Source organism: Prionailurus viverrinus, chromosome A1 (assembly GCF_022837055.1).
Source record: "Prionailurus viverrinus isolate Anna chromosome A1, UM_Priviv_1.0, whole genome shotgun sequence".
NCBI lineage: Eukaryota > Metazoa > Chordata > Mammalia > Carnivora > Felidae > Prionailurus > Prionailurus viverrinus.
The window spans coordinates 40,545,534-40,566,270 of NC_062561.1; positions in this window are offsets into that span (position 1 = coordinate 40,545,534).

Genomic DNA, 20,737 nt, shown 5'->3' on the forward strand with positions numbered 1-20,737 from the left:
TTCTTTGGTATTCTGCTGGTGATTTTCTAGTGATCATTCTTTCTACATTTTTAATGGGGAATTTCTATAAGGAAGAGTTACTCCTTTTCTTTTTTTTCCTTCCTCCCTTCATCCTTTCCCTCCCTCCCTCCCTCCATCCATCTATTATTAATATGGACTCATGGAGGTTTGTTTTATTTTTTGGGTTATAATCTAATGCTGTCATTATTTATTTTGTACTCACAGTATTTCAGTGTTGGCAATGGGGAGATCTTTTATGTTGGTTTCCTACATTCTTTTGACATTCCCCTGTTTTTTGGTCTTTCTGCTCTAACATTGGAATCAATGAATTTTACAAAGAATTTCTAACTCCTCCTGGTGAAAAATACAGATTTGGGCAGTAGGTGTACTTGTTGGTACTGGGGTGTAATTGCTGGATTTTGAACCTAGAAGGAAAAATATTCTTCAGTGATTTTTACTGTTATTCATCCCAGAATGTGTTTTGGGTTAAAGAAACAATTTACACAGTAGAAAATTAATAAAATGAAATTGAATTTTATTCAGTCTTTAGTCATTTATTTTTATATTTTCATTACTCTGATATTTAAATCAGAAACCACAATTTTTACTGTACTTATTATCATTGTGCAAAATGAGCACAATGCCATAAAAGTGAGCACTCAAGAAAATAATTATTATTGCAGATTATTATTGATGATTATATTTTGAAGCAAGGTTAAATTAAGCGTGAGAATCCTAATGTAAGAGAAGGGTAGAATAGAATAAAGTTGAAAATCAAAAACATTTCCAAGCAACTGTGGTATATTCTTATTCTTGAGGAACTTAAATCCTGGGCAGTCTAGTTTTACTGTCCTTCTTCTGAAGGACAGCCATGAATATCCTTGAATGTGTTTTTAGTATTGTTTTGTACTAGGGTCCTTGGTAATTTTACTCATTGTATCAAAGGTGTTCATGATGATGGCTTAGGATTTGAAATCCTAAAATATGTATTAGCTTGGGGGAAAAGATTTGAGTATTACAGGCACAGCACAATCATAAAATTTATTATCTATACTTAATTTAAAAACGATTTGAAATCAACAATATAAGAGTTAATTTTATAGGGTATACTCTTATACATCTAACTTGAGACATGTTTGAAAAGGATTGTAATTTTAATTTTGGGAATCTAAAATTTAAGAAGAAAAAAAGCCCCCAAATTGCTGTTTTTCTTTTACGAGTTACACAGTGTAGATAGTCTAATAATGTATTAAAAAGACTTTTAAAATCCAAATACTTACCTTTTTTTTTTTTTTTAGCCCATACTACATTTTAGAGAACCATCAACTCTTAATTTCTTCTAGGGGACAAAAAAACAACACTTTATCTTATTTTTTTAGTTATTTCTAGAATTGAGAGCTGAATTGTCTACACATGAAGTAATTTATTTCAGATAGCTATGATGTAAATATCACTTAAATACTATAACTTTAAACATTTTTTGCTAAAGTTACTTCAGTAAATATGTTTTACTTCTGTATATTTTTATCTGTAGTACAGTTAACTTGGTATTGCTTTAAATTAATTGCTTAAATCTGATGTGGAATTAGAATGCACCAGCTAGATAAACAAACAAAGAAGTTTTGTCTCCCTGGAAAGATCTGAGATATCTGAGTGGGGACCTAAGGAGGTTTTCTATGAATAAAGTACAGCTCAGAGAAATATTTTCCCATGCATTGTATTTGCCCCAAAGTGAACTACTTTCATGTTTCAATGGGTGATCCTAATTGTAATGTACTTTTGGTTGGATGAATATGCCCTGTTTATCCCATACACATTTCATTAGTTTATTAAAGACTTGGTAGTCATAATTGAAAAAGGCTTAATTTTATTATATGAAACAGTTTTAATGCTTTCAGCATCTCAAAAATCAGTTACTGCATCTCTCTGCAACTCTGTACCGCAGGTGACTACAGCCTACCATACACAGTGGAACAGTATTGAGAGTGAAAAGGGATAAATGACTCTGACAAGTGAGCACACAAGTAAACTTATGTACTGTCCAAGCCCACCAAGTCAGATGATCATGCTACATATGCTCCTTTCATAATTAAAAATTTTTAATGTTTATTTATTTTTGAGAGACAGAATGAGAGTGGGAGAGGGGCAGAGAGAGAGGGAGACACAGAATCTGAAGCAAGCTCCAGGCTCCGAGCTGTGAGCACAGAGCCCAATGTGGAGCTCAAACTTATGAGCCCTGAGATCATGTCTGAGTCGAAGTTGGATGCTCAACTGACTGAGCCACCCAGGCGCCCCATAACCATCTTTAATATTTTTCAGATTAATGTTCCAGTGAAGACATACAGTGATTTATATAAGGGATCGATTTATTTGCATTTAACATCAAGACTTTTTTATAAGAGGGAAGCTCTACCAGAGTTCCTCTAAGTGTTAATTGATTTTTTTCTATCAATTACCAGGAATTATGTTGCCCACAAGGCACCTGTGTATTTCTCATTTAATTGTCAAACACATATATGAAGTGTTATGGTATTTTTTTTCAGATGAGAAACATGAGACTCAGAGAATTTGTCTAATTTCTAACGCTTCTGATAGAGCAGAATTTCAGATTGGCAGCCAGGTCCCATATTACTTCAAGTATTTATTCACAAATACCGTAGAAAAATGAGTATATTTAATTTATATTTCAAGTTTATTCTAAATATGTTTTTTTTCTCCCATTTGAAGCCCATTTAATACTTTGTTAATGCCATGCACAACTTCATCGATAATTAATTTTTCAAAGAAAAAGAATATGTTAGCTAAGAGATTACGTCTGATTCCTAGGATCAGAAGTTGGCTCTGCTACCCAAAAGTTTATGGTCTTGGGAAAGTTACAACCTCTCTGTCCTGAGTTTCCTCATTCTGTGAACCCATCAAACAGGATCTATAGTTGTTTTGAAAAATAAATTAGTTAATGTAGATAAAGTGTTAGTATACATTATATTAGTTAACATAGGTAAAGTATTAATCATTACTATATTTCAATTGTTTAATGTTTATAAAAATATAAATTTATATGTGTTATATATGTTTATGAGTACTTCATATATGTTTATAAATAATATGCTCATAAGTATATCCCTTTTTATATGTTTATATGTATGTAACTATGTTTATAAACAAATGTGAATTTAAATAGGAATCATTTATATCTATACTTACACTTATATATAATATTTATATTTTTCCACATTTATAAAGTATAATACTTCATAATAAATCAGTAAATATATAGCAAATGCTAATCATTATTACTGTTTAGTTATTTTGCTCTTTAATTACTAGGAGAAATTCTATACGATCAACAAACTTAGAAGTTTCACTGTAGTATCATTTCTACATTACTGATAAAATGTTAATAACAGATCTTTCAGAGAATGGGACAAAGAGGAAATACTGTACTTGACTTAGATGTTGTGATAATTTACATATATGCTTTGTTAAATCTTTACATCCTTAATTAATTTCTTACTCCTTATAATATGACTTCATTAATGTCAGTGACCATATTTTTAAAATGCACAGTATAGAACATTGCCTTTTGGAAAATTTTAATAAATTAAAATATCCATTGGTTATACTTTTTCTATATGCTTATCACCTCCAAACAAAACCTTGTAATTGTCATCACCAAGCTATTTTTATTGACTGTTCGCAATATACCCTTCATAAAACTTTTCAAAGTTGGCATAGAATACAGGTAAAACAGAAATAAAATAAAGCTGGGTATGTAGGGTATTAAAGCACTTCCCCGAGCTTACAGAATTACTAAAGGTATAGCTCTGATATAAACCCGTATAAGCCACTGTCTTCCCACTGTGCTAATGTTATTCACAAAGAAAAGTTCACTTCAATAGATACAAAATAGGATCTCTAATGAACTATAAATGGCATACGAGAAGCAAATTGCATAATGCAAGAGTTGGTAATTTGGCCACAAAGTATATAAACTGGGTTCTCAATTCTCATATTTTTATGAAAGAGTACATGTGAGTCAAATTTGCTTCTCTCATTAAAGCACGGGGCTTTATAAAGAGAACGTGTGTGTGAGAGAACAAAAGTTAGATGAAAAAATTACTGAGAATTTACTAAAACATTTTAAAATCATGTGTCTTAATCTGTGAGATGAATCTTGGTCACAATTTGGATACTACTTTTTATTTTACAGTTTTACAGTTGAAGTAAAGAAAACCATGACATATATAATAAATAGGTTGCCCAGGGTCACATGACAAATTTTACCAAATTCTAGGTGAGAACTCGACTTTCCTTGACATTATTTTTATTTTTTAATTTTTATTAGAGAGTGGGAGAGAGGGGAAGAGGGAGAGAGAGAAAGAATCTTAAGGAATCTCTACAGTCAGCTCAGAACCCAACACGGGGCTTGATCACAAGACTCTGGGATCATGAACTGAGCCAAAATCAAGAGTTCAACACTCAACCGAGTGAGCCATCCAGATGTCTCCCCCTTATTAATTTTTACCCTTGACATTAAAGAGTAGTTCCTTTTCTTATTCCTAGTATATCTCTTATAAATTCTTATTGTAACTTAGAGATATATTTTACATGCATAACAGTATATGCAGAAATTCAAATACTTATAAAATATACCTGACAACCATGCTTTTTATTTGACCTAAATATACTCTTGTGTCAGCACCAATAAGTCATAATCAGTATGTAATGATTTTACTCATCTTCTTAGAGCCAATAAATGTTTTTATTTATGTAGGAGTTTTGTATGTCACATGTTTATTGAATAAGTGATTTGTTTAAAAGCAGAAGTTCATGGAAGATTAATATATTTTTTCTTAGCTTCAAAGTGAAACTCCTGTAAACAATTGCATAAACTGAATAAATGCTATTTTTTTTATCTTATTTTATTTTTTATTTTTTAAATTTACATCCAAATTAGTTAGTATATAGTGCAACAATGATTTCTGGAGTAGATTCCTTAGTGCCCCTTACCCATTTAGTCCATCCCCCCTCCCACAACCGCTCCAGTAACCCTCAGTTTGTTCTCCATATTTATGAGTCTCTTCTGTTTTGTCCCCCTCCCTGTTTTCATATTATTTTTGTTTCCCTTCTCTTATGTTCATCTATTTTGTCTCTCAAAGTTGTCATATGAGTGAATTCATATTATTTTTGTCTTTCTCTGACTACTTTCACTTAGCATAATCCCCTCCAGTTCCATCCTTGTAGTTGCAAATGGCAAGATTTCATTCTTTTTGATTGCTGAGTAATACTCCATTGTATATATATGTGTGTGTGTGTGTGTGTGTGTGTGTGTGTGTGTGTGTGTGTGTGTGTATACACCACATCTTCTTTACCCATTCATCCATTGAGGGACATTTGGGCTCTTTCCATACTTAGACTGTTGTTGGTAGTGCTGCTATAAACATGGGGGTGCATGTGTCCCTTTGAAACAGCACACCTGTATCCTGTGGATAAATGCCTAGTAGTGCAATTGCTGGGTTGTAGGGTATTCTATTTTTAGTTTTCTGAGGAACCTCTATACTGTTTTCCAGACTGGCTGTACCAACTTGCATTCCCACCAACAATCCAAAAGAGATCCTCTTTCTCCGCATCCTCACAACATCTGTTGTTGCCTAAGTTGTTACTGTTAGCCATTCTGACAGGTGTGAGCTGGTATCTCATTGTGGTTTTGATTTGTATTTCCCTGATGATGAGTGATGTGAAGCATTTTTTCGTGTGTCGGTTGGCCATCTGGATGTCTTCTTTGGAGAAGTGTCTATTCATGTCTTTTGCCCATTTCTTCACTGGATTATTTGTTTTTTGGGTGTTGAGTTTGATAAGTTCTTTATAGATTTTGGGTACTAACCCTTTATCTGATATGTCATTTGCACATATCTTCTCCCATTCTGATGGTTGCCTTTTAGTTTTTCTGATCGTTTCCTTTGTTGTGCAGAAGCTTTTCATTTTGATGAGGTCTCAAGAGTTTATTTTTGCTTTTGTTTCCCTTGTGTCCAGAGACGTGTTGAGTAAGAAGTTGCTGCGGCCAAGATCAAACAAGTTTTTGCCTGCTTTCTCCTTGAGGATTTTGATGGCTTCCTGTCTTTCATTGAGGTCTTTCATCTATTTTGAGTTTATTTTTGTGTATGATGTAAGAAAGTGGTCCAGGTTCATTCTGCATGTCACTGTCCGGTTTTCCCAGCACCACTTGCTGAAGAGACTGTCTTTATTCCATTGGATATTCTTTCTTGCTTTGTCAAAGATAAGTTGGCCATAGGTTTGTGGGTCCATTTCTGGGTTCTCTATTCTGTTCCATTGATCTGAGTGTCTGTTCTTGTGCCAGTACCACACTGTCTTGATGATTACAGCTTTGTAGTGTAGCTTGAAGTCTGGGATTGTGATGCCTCCTGCTATGGTTTTCTTTCTCAAGATTTCTTTGGCTATCTGGGGTCTTTTCTGGTTCCATACAAATTTTAGGATTATTTGTTCTAGCTCTGTGAAGAATGCTGGTGTTATTTTGATAGGGATTGCATGGAATATGTAGATTGCTTTGGGTAGTATCTAGATTTTAACAATATTTGTTCTTCCTATCCAGGAGCATGGAATCTTTTTCCGTTTTTTTGTGTCCTCTTCAGTTTCTTTCATAAGCTTTCTATGGTTTTCAGCATATAGATTTTCACCTCTTTGGTTAGATTTATTCCTAGGTATTTTATGGTTTTTGGTGCAACTGTAAATGGGTTCCATTCCTTGATTTCTCTTTCTCTCACTTCATTGTTGGTGTATAGGAGTGAAACCGATATCTGTGCATCAGTTTTATATCCTGCAACTTTGCTGAATTCATGAATCAATTCTAGCAGTTTTTTGGTGTAATCTTTTGGGTTTTCCATGTAGAGTATCATGTCATCTGTGAAGAGTGAAAGTTTGACCTCCTCCTGGCTGATTTGGATGCCTTTTATTTCTTTGTGTTGTCTGATTGCAGAGGCTAAGACTTCCAATACAATGTTTAATAACAGTGGTGAGAGTGTCTTGTTCCTGACCTTAGGGGGAAAGCTCTCAGTTTTTCCCCATTGAAGATGATATTAGCATCGGGTCATTCATATATGGCTTTTATGATGTCGAGGTATGCTCCTTCTATCCCTACTTTCTTGAGGGTTTTTATTGAGAAAGGATGCTGTATTTTGCCAAATGTTTTCTCTGCATCTATTGAGAGGATCATATGGTTCTTGTCCTTTCTTTTCTTGATGTGGTGAGTCACGTTAATTGTTTTGCAGATATTGAACCAGCCCTGCATCCCAGGTATAGATCCCACTTGGGCGTGGTGAATAATTTTTTTAAAGTATTGTTGGATCTGGTTGGTAAATATCTTGTTGAGGATTTTTGTATCCATGTTCATCAGGGAAATTGGTCTATAGTTCTCCTTTTTAGTGGGGTCTCTGTCTGGTTTTGGAATCAAGGTAATGCTGGATTCATAGAAAGGGTTTGGAAGTTTTCCTTCCATTTCTATTTTTTGGAACAGCTTCAAGAGAATAGGTGTTAACTCTTCCTTAAATGTTTGGTGGAATTCCCCTGGAAAGCCATCTGGTCTTGGACTCTTGTTTTTTGGAAGACTTTTTATTACAAATTCAATTTCCTTACTGGTTATGGGTCTGTTCAAATTTTCTACTTCTTCCAGTTTCAGTTTTGTAGTGTATATGTTTCTGGGTATTTGTTCATTTCTTCCAGATTGCCCATTTTATTGGCATGTAATTGCTCATAATATTCTCTTATTATTGTTTTTATTTCTGTTGTGTTGGTTGTGATCTCTCCTCTTTCATTCTTGATTTCATGTATTTGGGTCCTTTCCTTTTTATTTTTGATCAAACTGGCTAGTGGCTTATCAGTTTTGTTAATTCTTTCGAAGAACCAGCTTCTGGTTTCATTGATCTGTTCTGGTTTTTTTAGTAAAATTAATTTCTACTGTAATCTTTATTATTTCCTGTCTTCTGCTGGTTTGGGGTTTTGTTTGCTGTTGTTTTTCCTGCTCCTTAAGGCGTAAGGTTAGGTTGTGTATCTGAGATCTTTCTTCCTTCTTTAGGAAGACCTGGATTGCTATATACTTTCTTCTTTTGACTGCCTTTGCTGCGTCCCAGAAGTTTTGGGTTGTGGTGTTATCATTTTCATTGACTTCCATATACTTCTTTATTTCCTCTTTAACTTCTTGGTTAGTGCATTCATTCTTTAGTAGGATGTTCTTCAGTCTCCAAGTATTTGTTACCTTTCCAAATTTTTTCTTGTGGTTGATTTCCTGTTTCATAGCATTGTCATCTGAAAATATCCTGGGTATGATCTTCATCTTTTTTACTTGATGAGGTCTGATTTGTGTCCCAGTATGTGGTCTATTCTGGAGAATGTTCCATGTGCACTAGAGAAGAATGTATATTCCACTGCTTTAGGGTGAAATGTTCTGAATATATCTGTTAAGGCCATCTGGTCCAGTGTATCATTCAAAGCCATTGTTTCCCTGTTGATTTTCTGATTAGATAATCTGTCCATTGCTGTCAGTGGGGTGATGAAATCCCCTAGTATTATGGTATTATTATCAATGAGTTTCTTTATGTTTGTAATTAATTGATTTATATATTTGGATGCTTTCGTATTTGGTACATAAATGTTTACAATTGTTAGGTCTTCATGGTCGATTGACCCCTTAATTATGATATAATGCCCTTCTTTGTCTCTTGTTACACAGTGTTTATTTTAAAGTCTGGATTGTATGAGGTAAGTATGGCTACTCTGACTTTCTTTTGTTGACCATAGCATGATAGATGGTTCTCCATCCCCTTATTTTCAATCTGAAGGTGTCTTTAGGTCTTAAGTGGGTCTCTTGTAAACAGCATATAGATGGATCTTGTTTTCTTATCCATTCTGTTACCCTATGTCTTTTGATTAGAGCATTGAGTCCATTGACGTTTAGCGTGAGTACTGAAAGATATGAATTTATTGCCATTATGATGCTTGTAGAGTTGGAGTTTCTGGTGGTGTTCTCTGGTCCTTTCTAACCTTTGTTGCTTTTGGTGTTTATATATATATGTTTATATATATATATGTTTATATATATATGTTTATATATATATGGTGTATATATATATGTATACACACACACACACACACACACACACACACACACACATATATATATATATATATTTTTTTTTTCATCTTTTCTCACCTCAGAGAGTCTTTTCAGGGCTGGTTTAGTGGTCACAAACTCCTTTAATTTTTGTTTGTTTGGGAAACTTTTTATCTCTGCTTCTATTTTGAATGACAGCCTTGCTGGATAAAGAATTCTTGGCTGCATATTTTTCTGATTCAGCACATTGAATGTATCCTGCCACTCCTTTCTGGCCTGACAAGTTTCTGTGGATAGGTCTGCTGCAAACCTTATCTGTGTTGCCTTGTAGGTTAGGGGCTTTTTTCCCCTTGCTGCTTTCATGATTCTCTCCTTGCCTGAGAATTTTTTTGAATTTGGCTATAATATGCCTTGTTGAAGGTTGGTTTTTGTTGAATCTAATGGGGGTCCTCTGTGTTCCCTGGATTTTCATGTCTGTGTCTTTCCCCAGGTTAGGAAAGTTTTCTGCTATGATTTGCTCACATAACCCTTCTACCCCTATTTTTTCTCTTCCTATTCTGGGACCCTATGATTCTGATGTTCCTTTTCATGAGTCACTGATTTCTCTAATTCTTAAATCGTGTTCTTTTGCCTTAATCTCCCTCTTTTTTTCTGCTTCATTACTCTATAAGTTTGTCCTCTATATTGCTGATTCTTTGTTCTGCCTCATGCATCCTTGCCGCTGCGGCATCCATTTGAGAATGCAGCTCAGTTATACCATTTTTTATTTCATCCTGACTAGCTTTTACTTCTTTCATCTCCACAGAAGGGGATTCTAATCTATTTTTGAATGCAGCTAGTATTCTTATTTTCATGATTCTAAATTCTGGTTCAGACATCTTGCTTGTATCTGTGTTGTTAAATCCCTGGCTATCGTTTCTTCGTGCTCTTTCTTTTGGGGTGAATTCCTTTATTTTGTCATTTTGAAGGGAGAAAAGTAATTAATGAGGTAGAAAAATTAAAATTAAAAAAATTAAAATTAAAAAATTTTTAAAAAATTAAACACACACACACAAATCTAATAAATGATGCTAGATCCTAGGTGTTTTTTGAGCTGGGTGGTGAAAGTGGTTTGACAGATTATAGAAAAAACAGGGGGAGAAAAAATAGGAAATCGTTGAGAATTTGAAAAAATGAATACACTGATGTAGACTGAAATGAGGTGATGGGAGTAAAATTGAATTTGAAAAATATACACAAAAGTAAAAACATAATGGAATAAAAATTAAAGAAACATATTTTTAATAAAAATTAAAAATAAAAATGAATTTTTTTTCTTTCCGTATTCAAAAAAAAGAAAAGAAACGATAAAGAGAAAAAAGGAAAAAAAAGGAAATGCTTAAAATTTTGAAAAAGTAGACTAAATAAAATGATGGAAGTAAAATAGAATTTGAAAAAATTACATAAAAGCAAATAATATAGTAAAAAATTAAAGAAGAATATTTTTAATAAAAATTGAAAATAAAAATGAATTTTTCTCTTTCTGTATTCAAGAAAAGGAAAAGAAGTGAAAAAGTGAAAAAAAAAATTGAATAGTTGGACCTGCTAACAGATTGAAATACGGCTGAAATTACTTCGTGTTCCCCTAGAAGTCAGACTATGAAGCGCTTTATAGTCTATAAACTAAGTAGGCGGTGAGACTTGTGTTCTTGAAGAGGGAGGTTGGCCCAGTTGGTTGGGGCTTAATGTAACTGCTCCGTTCTCCACTAGATGGCGGTGCTAGCCTACTGAGGTGGATTGTCGTGGTGCCCATAGGTGCGTATGCACATGCATGGTAGCTGTGAAAATGGCATCACCCAGCTACGCAGTCTCTACTATGGGAACTCTGTTCTCCCCAATCAGCAATCACACACCCGTCTTCTGTCTTCAGCTTTCGTCCACTCTCCGCTTCTTCACTCTCCATGACCAGGCCCTAGCAGCACCTCTCTCCCGAGTTTTGTCTCAGATGCAGCTGTCTTCCCCTGCCCCTTACTTCTGAAGGGCTGTGGCTTTGACCCATTCTGCCCCTCTGCGTGAGGGTCTTACTGAGCAATGGCCGAATGCCAGCTGTACCCAGGAATACTTGCAGGACCCTGCTGTTCCCGGTGCCCAAGACTGTGGCCAGGTGCCAGCCCACCCTAGAAAATGCTCGCAAGGTAGTGTAGCAGCAGCTTTTCAGAGATTATGGAAAATCACAACACACATCTGGCACCAGGCTTCACCTTTAACTACCTTGTTCCAGCACCAGCGATGTGGCTGTTCTCTGGAGTCTGCTGGGACCGGGTGGCTTCAACAGTCTCTACCAAATGCCCTTACAGCAGTGGAACCGCTTTTCCCTGTGTGGCCTGAGAACCTCCCGGACCCCACTCTGTTCCTGGGGATTCGCCCTTCCCAGCAGAGCACCGCCAGGTATGGAGCTGCGGAGTTGCAGCCTTTGTGCTCCCCTTGTTTACAGTCTTAATAGAATTTAAACCCTCTCCTTTCTCCTTTCTCCCTTTTTAGTTTCGTCCTTGTGACTGTTTCCAATTTTCCACTTTTTCCCCAGTTGCTTTTGGGGAGGGGTGTTTTTCCCATATACTCCCCCGCCCCCAATCTCCGTCCTCTCTCCACCTGCAGAAGTGCCTCCCTACCTGCTGCTGGCTTTTCTGTCCCCAAGTTCACCTCTCCATGCCATGTACCTGCTGAATTCTGTGGTTCAGGTTGTGCAGATTGTTGTGTTAATCCTACAATCAGTTTTCTAGGTGTGTAGGATGGTTTTTTGTTGGTCTGGCTGCATTTCATGGACGCGAGACACACAAAACACTTCCATGCTCTTCCACCATCTTGGTCAACTGAATAAATGCTATTAACTATAATTTGACCTCATTTAGAAAGATTAAGTAAGCTATAATCTTTGAAATTTTATTAAGTGTAGAGTCTCTGAATTAAGAGATAATTTTTACAGTTGCTAGCTGTGTGACCTTAGAAAATTTACTTAAACTTTCTGTGACTAGTCATCCATCTATAGCTTGGGAAGGATAATAGTACTGGAGAGACCTGTCATAAATAAAAGGTTAATTCAGGTAAAGGACTCAAAAAACTGCATATTTTTGTCCATTTTTTCTTTTAAATTTGATGTAGCATATGCCTTTGTAAGGCTTTTTTATAGGTATTCATTAAATACCTTTTAATGAGGTTAGACTGCTTGCAAACTGTTGGGATTTTGAGTTTGCATTAATACTTTCCTTTCTTGCTGAATTGCTGCCATTTTCTTGAATTGTGATTGTCATACAAGGAGAAAAAATAGTCTGTCCTCTAGTCTGTCATGACACTCATGCAATCAGTGTTGGAGGAAGTGGTCTACATGTCATGGTGACGTGCTTAAGTCAGCTCTGCCTCTAGCAATATCCACCACACAATATATCTGCAGCTGATACAGGTTTCTTTAGTGGAAAGCAGTTTTGTATTGTCAGATAGTAATGTTGACTTACTAATGTTAATTGACCTATGTACCCTAGGAAGTTACAAGCAATTGACATGCATCTCTTAATATGTTCGAATTGCTATACAATTTATATATGTATTACAATTACTATTTCTCTCCTTTTCCTTCTTGTGAAACGTGGTTTTATTCATCAGTCAACCTGGATCTTATGGCACAATTAGAAAGCAGTACACAGCAGTATGCTTTAATGCCACTTTAAAATGTTTTCTCCTCATGTTACTCTAAGTTACATTTCAAAGGACTGCCCCAAAATAGTTATATTTTCAAGGCCCTAATCTATCCATAGGCTTCGTCTGAGATACCAAATTTCTCTGAAAGTACTGAACTCAATTCAATTTTTATAAATCCTATTCATTGTCCATTTGAGATAATCCCAAAGACCTGGCCGAATTTATGCAAGATATAAACAGTGAAGGAGTATGTATTCCCTCTGTGCAAAAAGGTTAAAATAGAGAAAAACAGTATCTTTGCAAGATAAACATGAAACTTATTAAAAATGAAGGCCATATTAAGTAGAAGAATGAGTACAAAAGTAAATATTGGATGCATTTAAAAGAATATCTGACAAGGTTTCTTAAAGAGATAGAACTTGGTAGTACATAAGCCTGTGCCAAGGTGCTTCAAATCTACATCAGTTTCACCTTGCTTTTAATATATTTCATGTGATAATTTTGATTTACTTTTGCTGCCAAGGAAACATTAATTCTATGTCAACCTTTTGAAAAATAATCAATTATTCTTACTGGACTCAAGCCCAGTTGTGCTTTTTCATTTAAGTGTAATATTGAATAAAAAGATAGAGATAGAGGAGAACCAATATAAATTTTCTTCATGAGAATTATTAATGATAAATTTTATTCAATAGATATAAACACTACTCAGCTTACAAGTTTCATTTTTAAAAATTTTACTATAAAATTGTGTGTGTTATTAAACAGCATTGTGCTTTAACTAAATGGATATACCCTAGTTCTGTTTTCTTACTGAACAAGGACATCTTGAATGTGTTGTATTATAGATGTGGTTGGTAATGGATTTACTTTTCATGTTAAAAATACCAAGATATTTCCATATTAGGCGGTATTCAGTAGCACTTAAAATGCAATATTAAGTTATTACTAAAATCTGTGTATTCCATAGTTATTGTTTAATCATTGAAATATTTTACCCTGTCCCCCCTGCCCTCACATTTTCATCCCTTAAATTCTCTCTTTTGCTTGCAATATTTTCCTCAGTAACCCTATAATTGTTACAAATAGTATTAATATAAGATCAAATATAATTTCTCCTAAATCTTTCAGATTAGGAGCTCTCCAAAAATTAATAGATCTATTATATTTACAAGCTAGCTTACCAGGCTTTCTTAGCAGGCTCTCTCTGCTATTATTCTTGCTGCTGAGTGTGTTAATTCATCATTCTTTTTCTGTCAGCTGTCTGCACTGTTAGTTGATTTCCAAAATGCCTGAAGGGTGCACTGTCAGTTGCAGATACCTGAGTCAACATGGTAATATCAGTTGATTTCATTCTAGGCAGTACACACACACACACACACACACACACACACACCTGCACACAGTATACCTTTGTAGAGGTACTTGGCACATTTCAAAATATAACCTTTTGTTATTGCATTTAAGTGCCTGAAGCAGCACAGAATTTTCACAATAGTATTTCTGCCCCTCAATTATTTTTTTTTAATTCTAAAAGTTTTTGGAACAGATATTCCATAAGAGTCACATTAAAAAAAAAAAAAAACAAAACTTAATTCTCTCAATACTTGAATAGCTTGCTAAGACATCTAGTCTCTGCATTGTCCCACTTTTGTGTGCACTTCAGCGAATGAAGAAGCTGTACTTATTTGGGAAACACATTCAATGAATCAGTAGGGTGTACCATATAGGCACATCTTACTAATTTGAAATTTAAATTAAAAAGTAAACTCTCTTTATGGTATAAAAAGAAGGAGAAATGGTAGATGGAACCAGGCACAGATATTGAATCTAAAGAAATTCAAGGTCCCAAAGCAAGTTAAAGTCTGTTGGTACCTCTATCCTGTCCCCCCTCACAGTTTCATCCCTTAAGTTCTCTCTTCAGCCCTCAATATTTCTTTCAGTAACCCTGTAATCAGTTAAATGGGCAGTCATGCTAAACTTACACGGTTATCATGGACTGATTTGCTTCTATCCTTGCTTTACGGTATTTTCCCCCGGCAATGGCTCAAATCCATATCTGAGAATATTCATATCACTTTGAAAATCACACAATTCTGAGAATTCAAGTATCTGAGCATTTACTATGCTGTGATTAACATTAGTTAAGTATTATCATGACATGTAAGTCTTCCTCTAGGACCCAGGAATCAAAGGTCCTGTTTGTTCTACTTGATGTCAACTCGTGTGACAAGAAATATTAGAAATTATATTAGCATGTGTCATGGTTTAGTCAGCGACTCATATAAGTAAATCTTTTTTTATTTTGAAATTATTTTGTGGATAAATAAGTAATATTTGGGCAAATATTTGGACAATTTCTGTAGTTGTACCTACTACTAAGTGAAATATCACTTCTTTTTGTGGAATAAGAATCTTATACTCACTAACTGAAGTATATGAAGCCTGGCAATGAGAACCATGTTTATCTTGATTTTATATATAGTTTTAGTTATAAATTCAGAGATTCAATTTATTATCTCATATATTTGAAAGCATAGTCACTTTAGTCTCTCAAACAGTATATAGAATATACCTCTCTCCATTATAAGCAGAATTTTTTGGACAAGAGTGTATTGGGGCATTAGGAGAACACCTTTAAAGTACTAGCAAGGGGTATAGTCAGAAGGTGGGTTCAGGTTTCCAGATTTTGAGTAGCAAACACAAGCAGCAGGATCTAGGGCAGGATGTGCGATGGGGCACAGAAGAAAGCAAACTGGAAGTATTTTTAACACAGGAAACCAGATCCAAAAAGAAAATCAAAAGTATGAACACAGAACAGTGGATCCAGTGACTGTGCAGAAACCAGGGTCAGGGGAAACACCTAAATCCCCAGACTTCAGGCACATGTAGGCTAGAGATAAAAATTCATGGAAGAGAAAAAAGTACACGGGTGTCTGAAATTTGTTTTATGCTGATTGGTTGGTGTTTCCTCCTTTACTAATTCTGGCTTATATGTTCATTACTAGAAGTTGAGTCTGTCTTTCTCTTTGAAATGTTCTGATCTGTAATATTGTAGTAAAGAACAGTTTTTCTGTAATCTTAATGCAAAATGGTTTATAAGAGTAATCTAACTTGTTTTAAAATACCATATGATTTTACTTATATGTGGAATTTAAGAAAGAAAACAAATGAGCAAAGGGAAAAAGAGAGAGAGAGAGAGAGATGCAAACCAAAGAACAGACTCTTAACTACAGAGAACAAGCTGACGGTTACCAGAAGGGAGGTGGGTGGGGAGATGGATGAAATAGGTGATGAAGATTAAGGAGTGTACTTGTGATGAGCACTGGATGTTGTATGTAAGTGTTGAATCACTGTGTTGTACACCTGAAACTAACATTACACTGTATGTTAACTAATTGGAATTTAAACTTAAAAAATCATTGCCATAAACAGTGTATTATTTTATCAGCCTTTAGTTGGAATGTGCTTGTATATGTTATGTATGTTTTATATGAACCTCTATTCAATTAAATTCATAGATGCATGCCTTTACTAACATGTATTTTGCAAGCATGAATCATTAGACCTATTCAGATGTGATTGTATTTTTCTTTGATGGTAAAAGTTTTGTTTCCTAAGCTGGGGAAATAGACATTAATGGCATAGGCAACTAACATTTCAGTTCATATTCTGAATGAGTTATATTCAAGATCATAACGAAGAAATACCTTATAAATGATTGTAATTTAAGAAAGGTTCATAATTCACTTTTTGAAAGTCTGTCATTCTTTTTTTTTCTTCTTTGTAGAAACCTGTACTTTTTTCTCAAGGTCATACAGCTCTGTATCAGATAGCAGCAGAGCTTCAGCAATAACATCAGATGCCATCGTAGATTAATGTAAGTGAATATTTTTTTTTTGCAATTTTTATTTTCTCTCCTTTGCACCCATTTTGACAGGGAACAATGTTGGGTTCAATGCTGGATGCCCTAGAGGTGCCCTAGAGTTATTTTAACGAATTCAATTTGCTTTGCTTTTCATGTAAGAACAGCTTTTCTTCTTAGATATTTTTGAGGTATAGGAGAAACTATTCTTACATAAAATGTTTTAAAAAGTTTACTCTTTATATAAACTTTCATTATAGAATCATAGAATTTTAAAACTAGAGACCATAGAGATCATCAATTCCAGGTTTTTCAGCTTTATAATGTTAAAAATATCTATTTACCACTCATTTCTGTTCTTGCTTTTCTTTATTAATGTAGTGATTCTTGCCAACTTTTCTCACTTCTATTCCTTCTTTATGTCAGTAGTGGAGAGTTTAACTAGTTTGCTTGCTTGTAATATATTTTGAATTACAAAACACTGGAGTAGTCCAACTTTTTATTGTACAAATAAAGAAATGCCCAGGTACAGAAAGTTTACTTAACTGCCCAAGAGCACACACATCTCTGGTAGCTGAGGTAGACTGAGAATTTCCTAAGGGTTCACAAGTGCAGAGCCCTTTCCCCCACTGAACCCTTACTCTATTTTCTTCCTGTTATTCTTTCCCCACAACCTTTTCAATTTGTTGATTAAAAATTCTGGTTCACCCCTGTCCATTTTTCTTCTTTGTGCTTGCTATTTGATTTTTATTTTATCTTTATTTGCTTTTTTAAAAAATTTCGATTAATTTTCGATATTTATATTCTCAATGCCAGAGTCCATATAAAAGCTAAATCAGATTATGATTCACATATCATTTAATGCCCCAATTCCAATTTTTATCCCCAGTGTCCTAGGTGATTTGAACACTGTCTCCCAAGCAGTTGTGTGCAATGGGAAAGAGTTAAAGCTCTAGTTTCACAGCAGACTCCCTGGGTAGAACTCTGATGTCTTTATTTACCATATAATCTTGGTTTAATAAGCTGCTCTGTTGCACAATTACCTCATCTGTAAAATGTGCATAATAATTTTACCTGTCTCATAGTTCACAGTATTAAATGGATCAATGTGTAAAGTGCTTAGAACAGGGCCTGATAAATAGGGAGCACTAAGTGGTACCTGTTTTGATAACTTCCTCTTGGTATTATCATCTCGCCACACTCCTTCTTTCTATTATTTGAGCACTCTTTCCTAAGCTTTCTTTTTTCTTTTTTTTTCTTTTTTTAAGAGAGAGCACACAAGTGTGCCAGCTTGGAAGGAGCAGAGGGAAAGGGAAAGAGAGAACCCCCTAGTGTGGATCCAACCCAGGGCTTGATCTTGCGACTGTGAGATCATGACCTGAGCCGAAATCAAGATCAGAGGCTTAACTGATTGAGCCACCCAGGTGGCCCTTCTTTCCTAAGCTTTTAACTCTCAAGATTTCACTCTTCATTTAACTTTCTTAATCAAGTGCTTCATGGGTTTTCCATCTTCTTGACTTAAGAGTTTCAGTTTACAGATTTTCAGGTCTTACCTGATTCCCAAATATCACATCCATTTATTTTTTTGTCACATTAAAACCTTTTCATTTTCTTCATATCAAATTTTGGAACTGATGTTTTTTGTTTGTTTATTTATTTATATAAGTACCTTTATGTTGTACATTCATGAGAATGATGAAATGGTCTACAGTAATTCCAACTCAGTAGAGTAGCTTAAAAGTAGATACTCATTATCCAAAACGTATAAAGAATTTATAAAACCTAACACTCAGAAAACAAATAGTCCAATTAAAAATGGGCAGAAGAAAGAATAGACATTTTTCCAAAGAAGACATACAGATAGCTAACAGACACATAAAAAGATGCTCAACATCACTCATCATCGGGGAAATACAAACCAAAACGACAATGAGGTATCACCTCACACCTGTCAGAATAGCTACACTTAACAACATAGGAAACAACAGGCATTGGTCAGGATGCAGAGAAAGGGGAACTCTCTTGCATTATTGGTGGGAATGCAAATTGGTGCAGTCACTCTAGAAAACAGTATGAAGATTCCTTAAAAAGTTAAAAATAGAAATACCCTATGATCCAGCAATTTCACGACTAGTTATGTGGCCAAAGAATACAAAAATACTAATTTGAAGGGATTTGTGCACCCCAATATTTATAGCAGCATTATCAACAATAGCCAAATTATGGAAAGAGCAAAATGTCCATTGACTGATGAATGGATAAAGAAGATGTGGTATACAGATATAATGGAATATTACTCAGTCATCAAAAAGAATAAGTTTTCGTGTTTCCAGTGACATGGATGGAGCTAAAGAGTGTTATACTTAGTTAAATAAGTCAGAGACAAATAACATGGTCTTATTCATATGTGGAATTTAAGAAACAAAACAAATGAGCATAGAGAAATAAAGAGAGAGACAAAACCAAAAAAACAGACTCTTAACTATAGAGATCAAACTGATGGTTACCAGAGGGGAGGTGCATGGGGAGGATGGGTGAAATAGGTCACGGGGGTTAAGGAGTGCACTCATTGTGATGAGCACCAGCTGATGTATGGAAGTGTTGAATCACTGTATATTAACTAATATTACACTGTATGTTAACTAACTGGAATTTAAATAAAAATTTAAAGAGTAGCTACTCATCATCAGAGTTTGAACAGGCATAGAGTGGTAGACCTACAAAACTGCTGTCAAATGAATGAGTTTATTGTTATTTTTCTTGTAAATATTTTACCTTAAAAGCCATCAATTTATCAGATATTACTCTGTCGATCTCTGAAAAATACAAATAGAAAGGTGAATAAATTTAGATAATTTAAGAATAAAGGAGAATAAATTGAAGAATTGAGACAGGTAATAGAATTCCTTTCAGAAGAAGAATTTTTTCTCTCTTGCAATTTGGTGTGACTTCAACAGTTCTTTATATTGGTGTCTGGTACCGAGCCTTGTTTGGCTTGCAGTGAAGAAAAGAAGTACAGCGAGATAAACTGCTTTTGGACTTTGCAGTTGGATGTGTGTTTTCTCCTGAAGATGCTAGAATAATGTCCCCAGTGAAGATTTCACAGTATGTGTATAGACACACTAATAATGATTAATATTATGACCTAAAAACATACACAGTGAGTTGTCCATTTTATGAGTTCAGTAACATGTTGATGGAATAAAGGAATGAATAAGATGGACTAAAAAGCAAAACAGATCCATTTCACCTAGATATTCTTATATTTTAAAGAAGCATAATACTTTTTCCATAATAATCCATTGTATAAATTTAGAGGTATATTTTCTTCTAACTTTCTAAGTTATGATTATGTAAACTCTAATTTTAGAGTGCTGCATATTTCTCAATATGAACTATGCATTTTTACAAATAAGGGGTTCATTTGTGTGTTGAAATATTAGATATAAAAGTAAAGTGACAATGTAGAGTGGCAACTATATGTTTAATCTGTTATATAAGAAGTTGGAATGACTTTAAATAACACAAAAATCATGAAGCCTTGGTGTTTTCCTCTTTGATATATTAAGTTCTTTGCTTATTTGCTTTATTCACATATACAAAACATAATCACATTATTTCATATGATAAAATGGTCAAATTATCTTTATTACTCAATTCTGTAGGTTTGTTATTTTCAAATTTCTTTGCTTTACTGATTTCAGTTTTCCTTTAGTAGTTTGTTAAATATATTTTATAATTTTTTATTATAAAATATATTTTCTCTCATTTGTATAATTTTTATATGAATAATTTAATCTCAATGTGAGCAATAATTAAACTGTAAAAAATTATTAGAGACATCTTTTTTATTTATTTTTTAATTTTTTTTTGAGAGAGAGACAGAGACAGAGAGAGAGAGAGAGAGAGAGAGAGAGAAAGAGAGAGAGAAAGAATGAGTGGGGGAGGGGCAGAGAGAAAGGGAGACACAGAATCCAAAGGAGGCTCCAGGCTCTGAGCTGTCAGCACAGAGCCTGAAGTGGGGGCTCCAACCCACGAACTATGAGATTATGACCTGAGCTGAAGTCAGAGGCTTA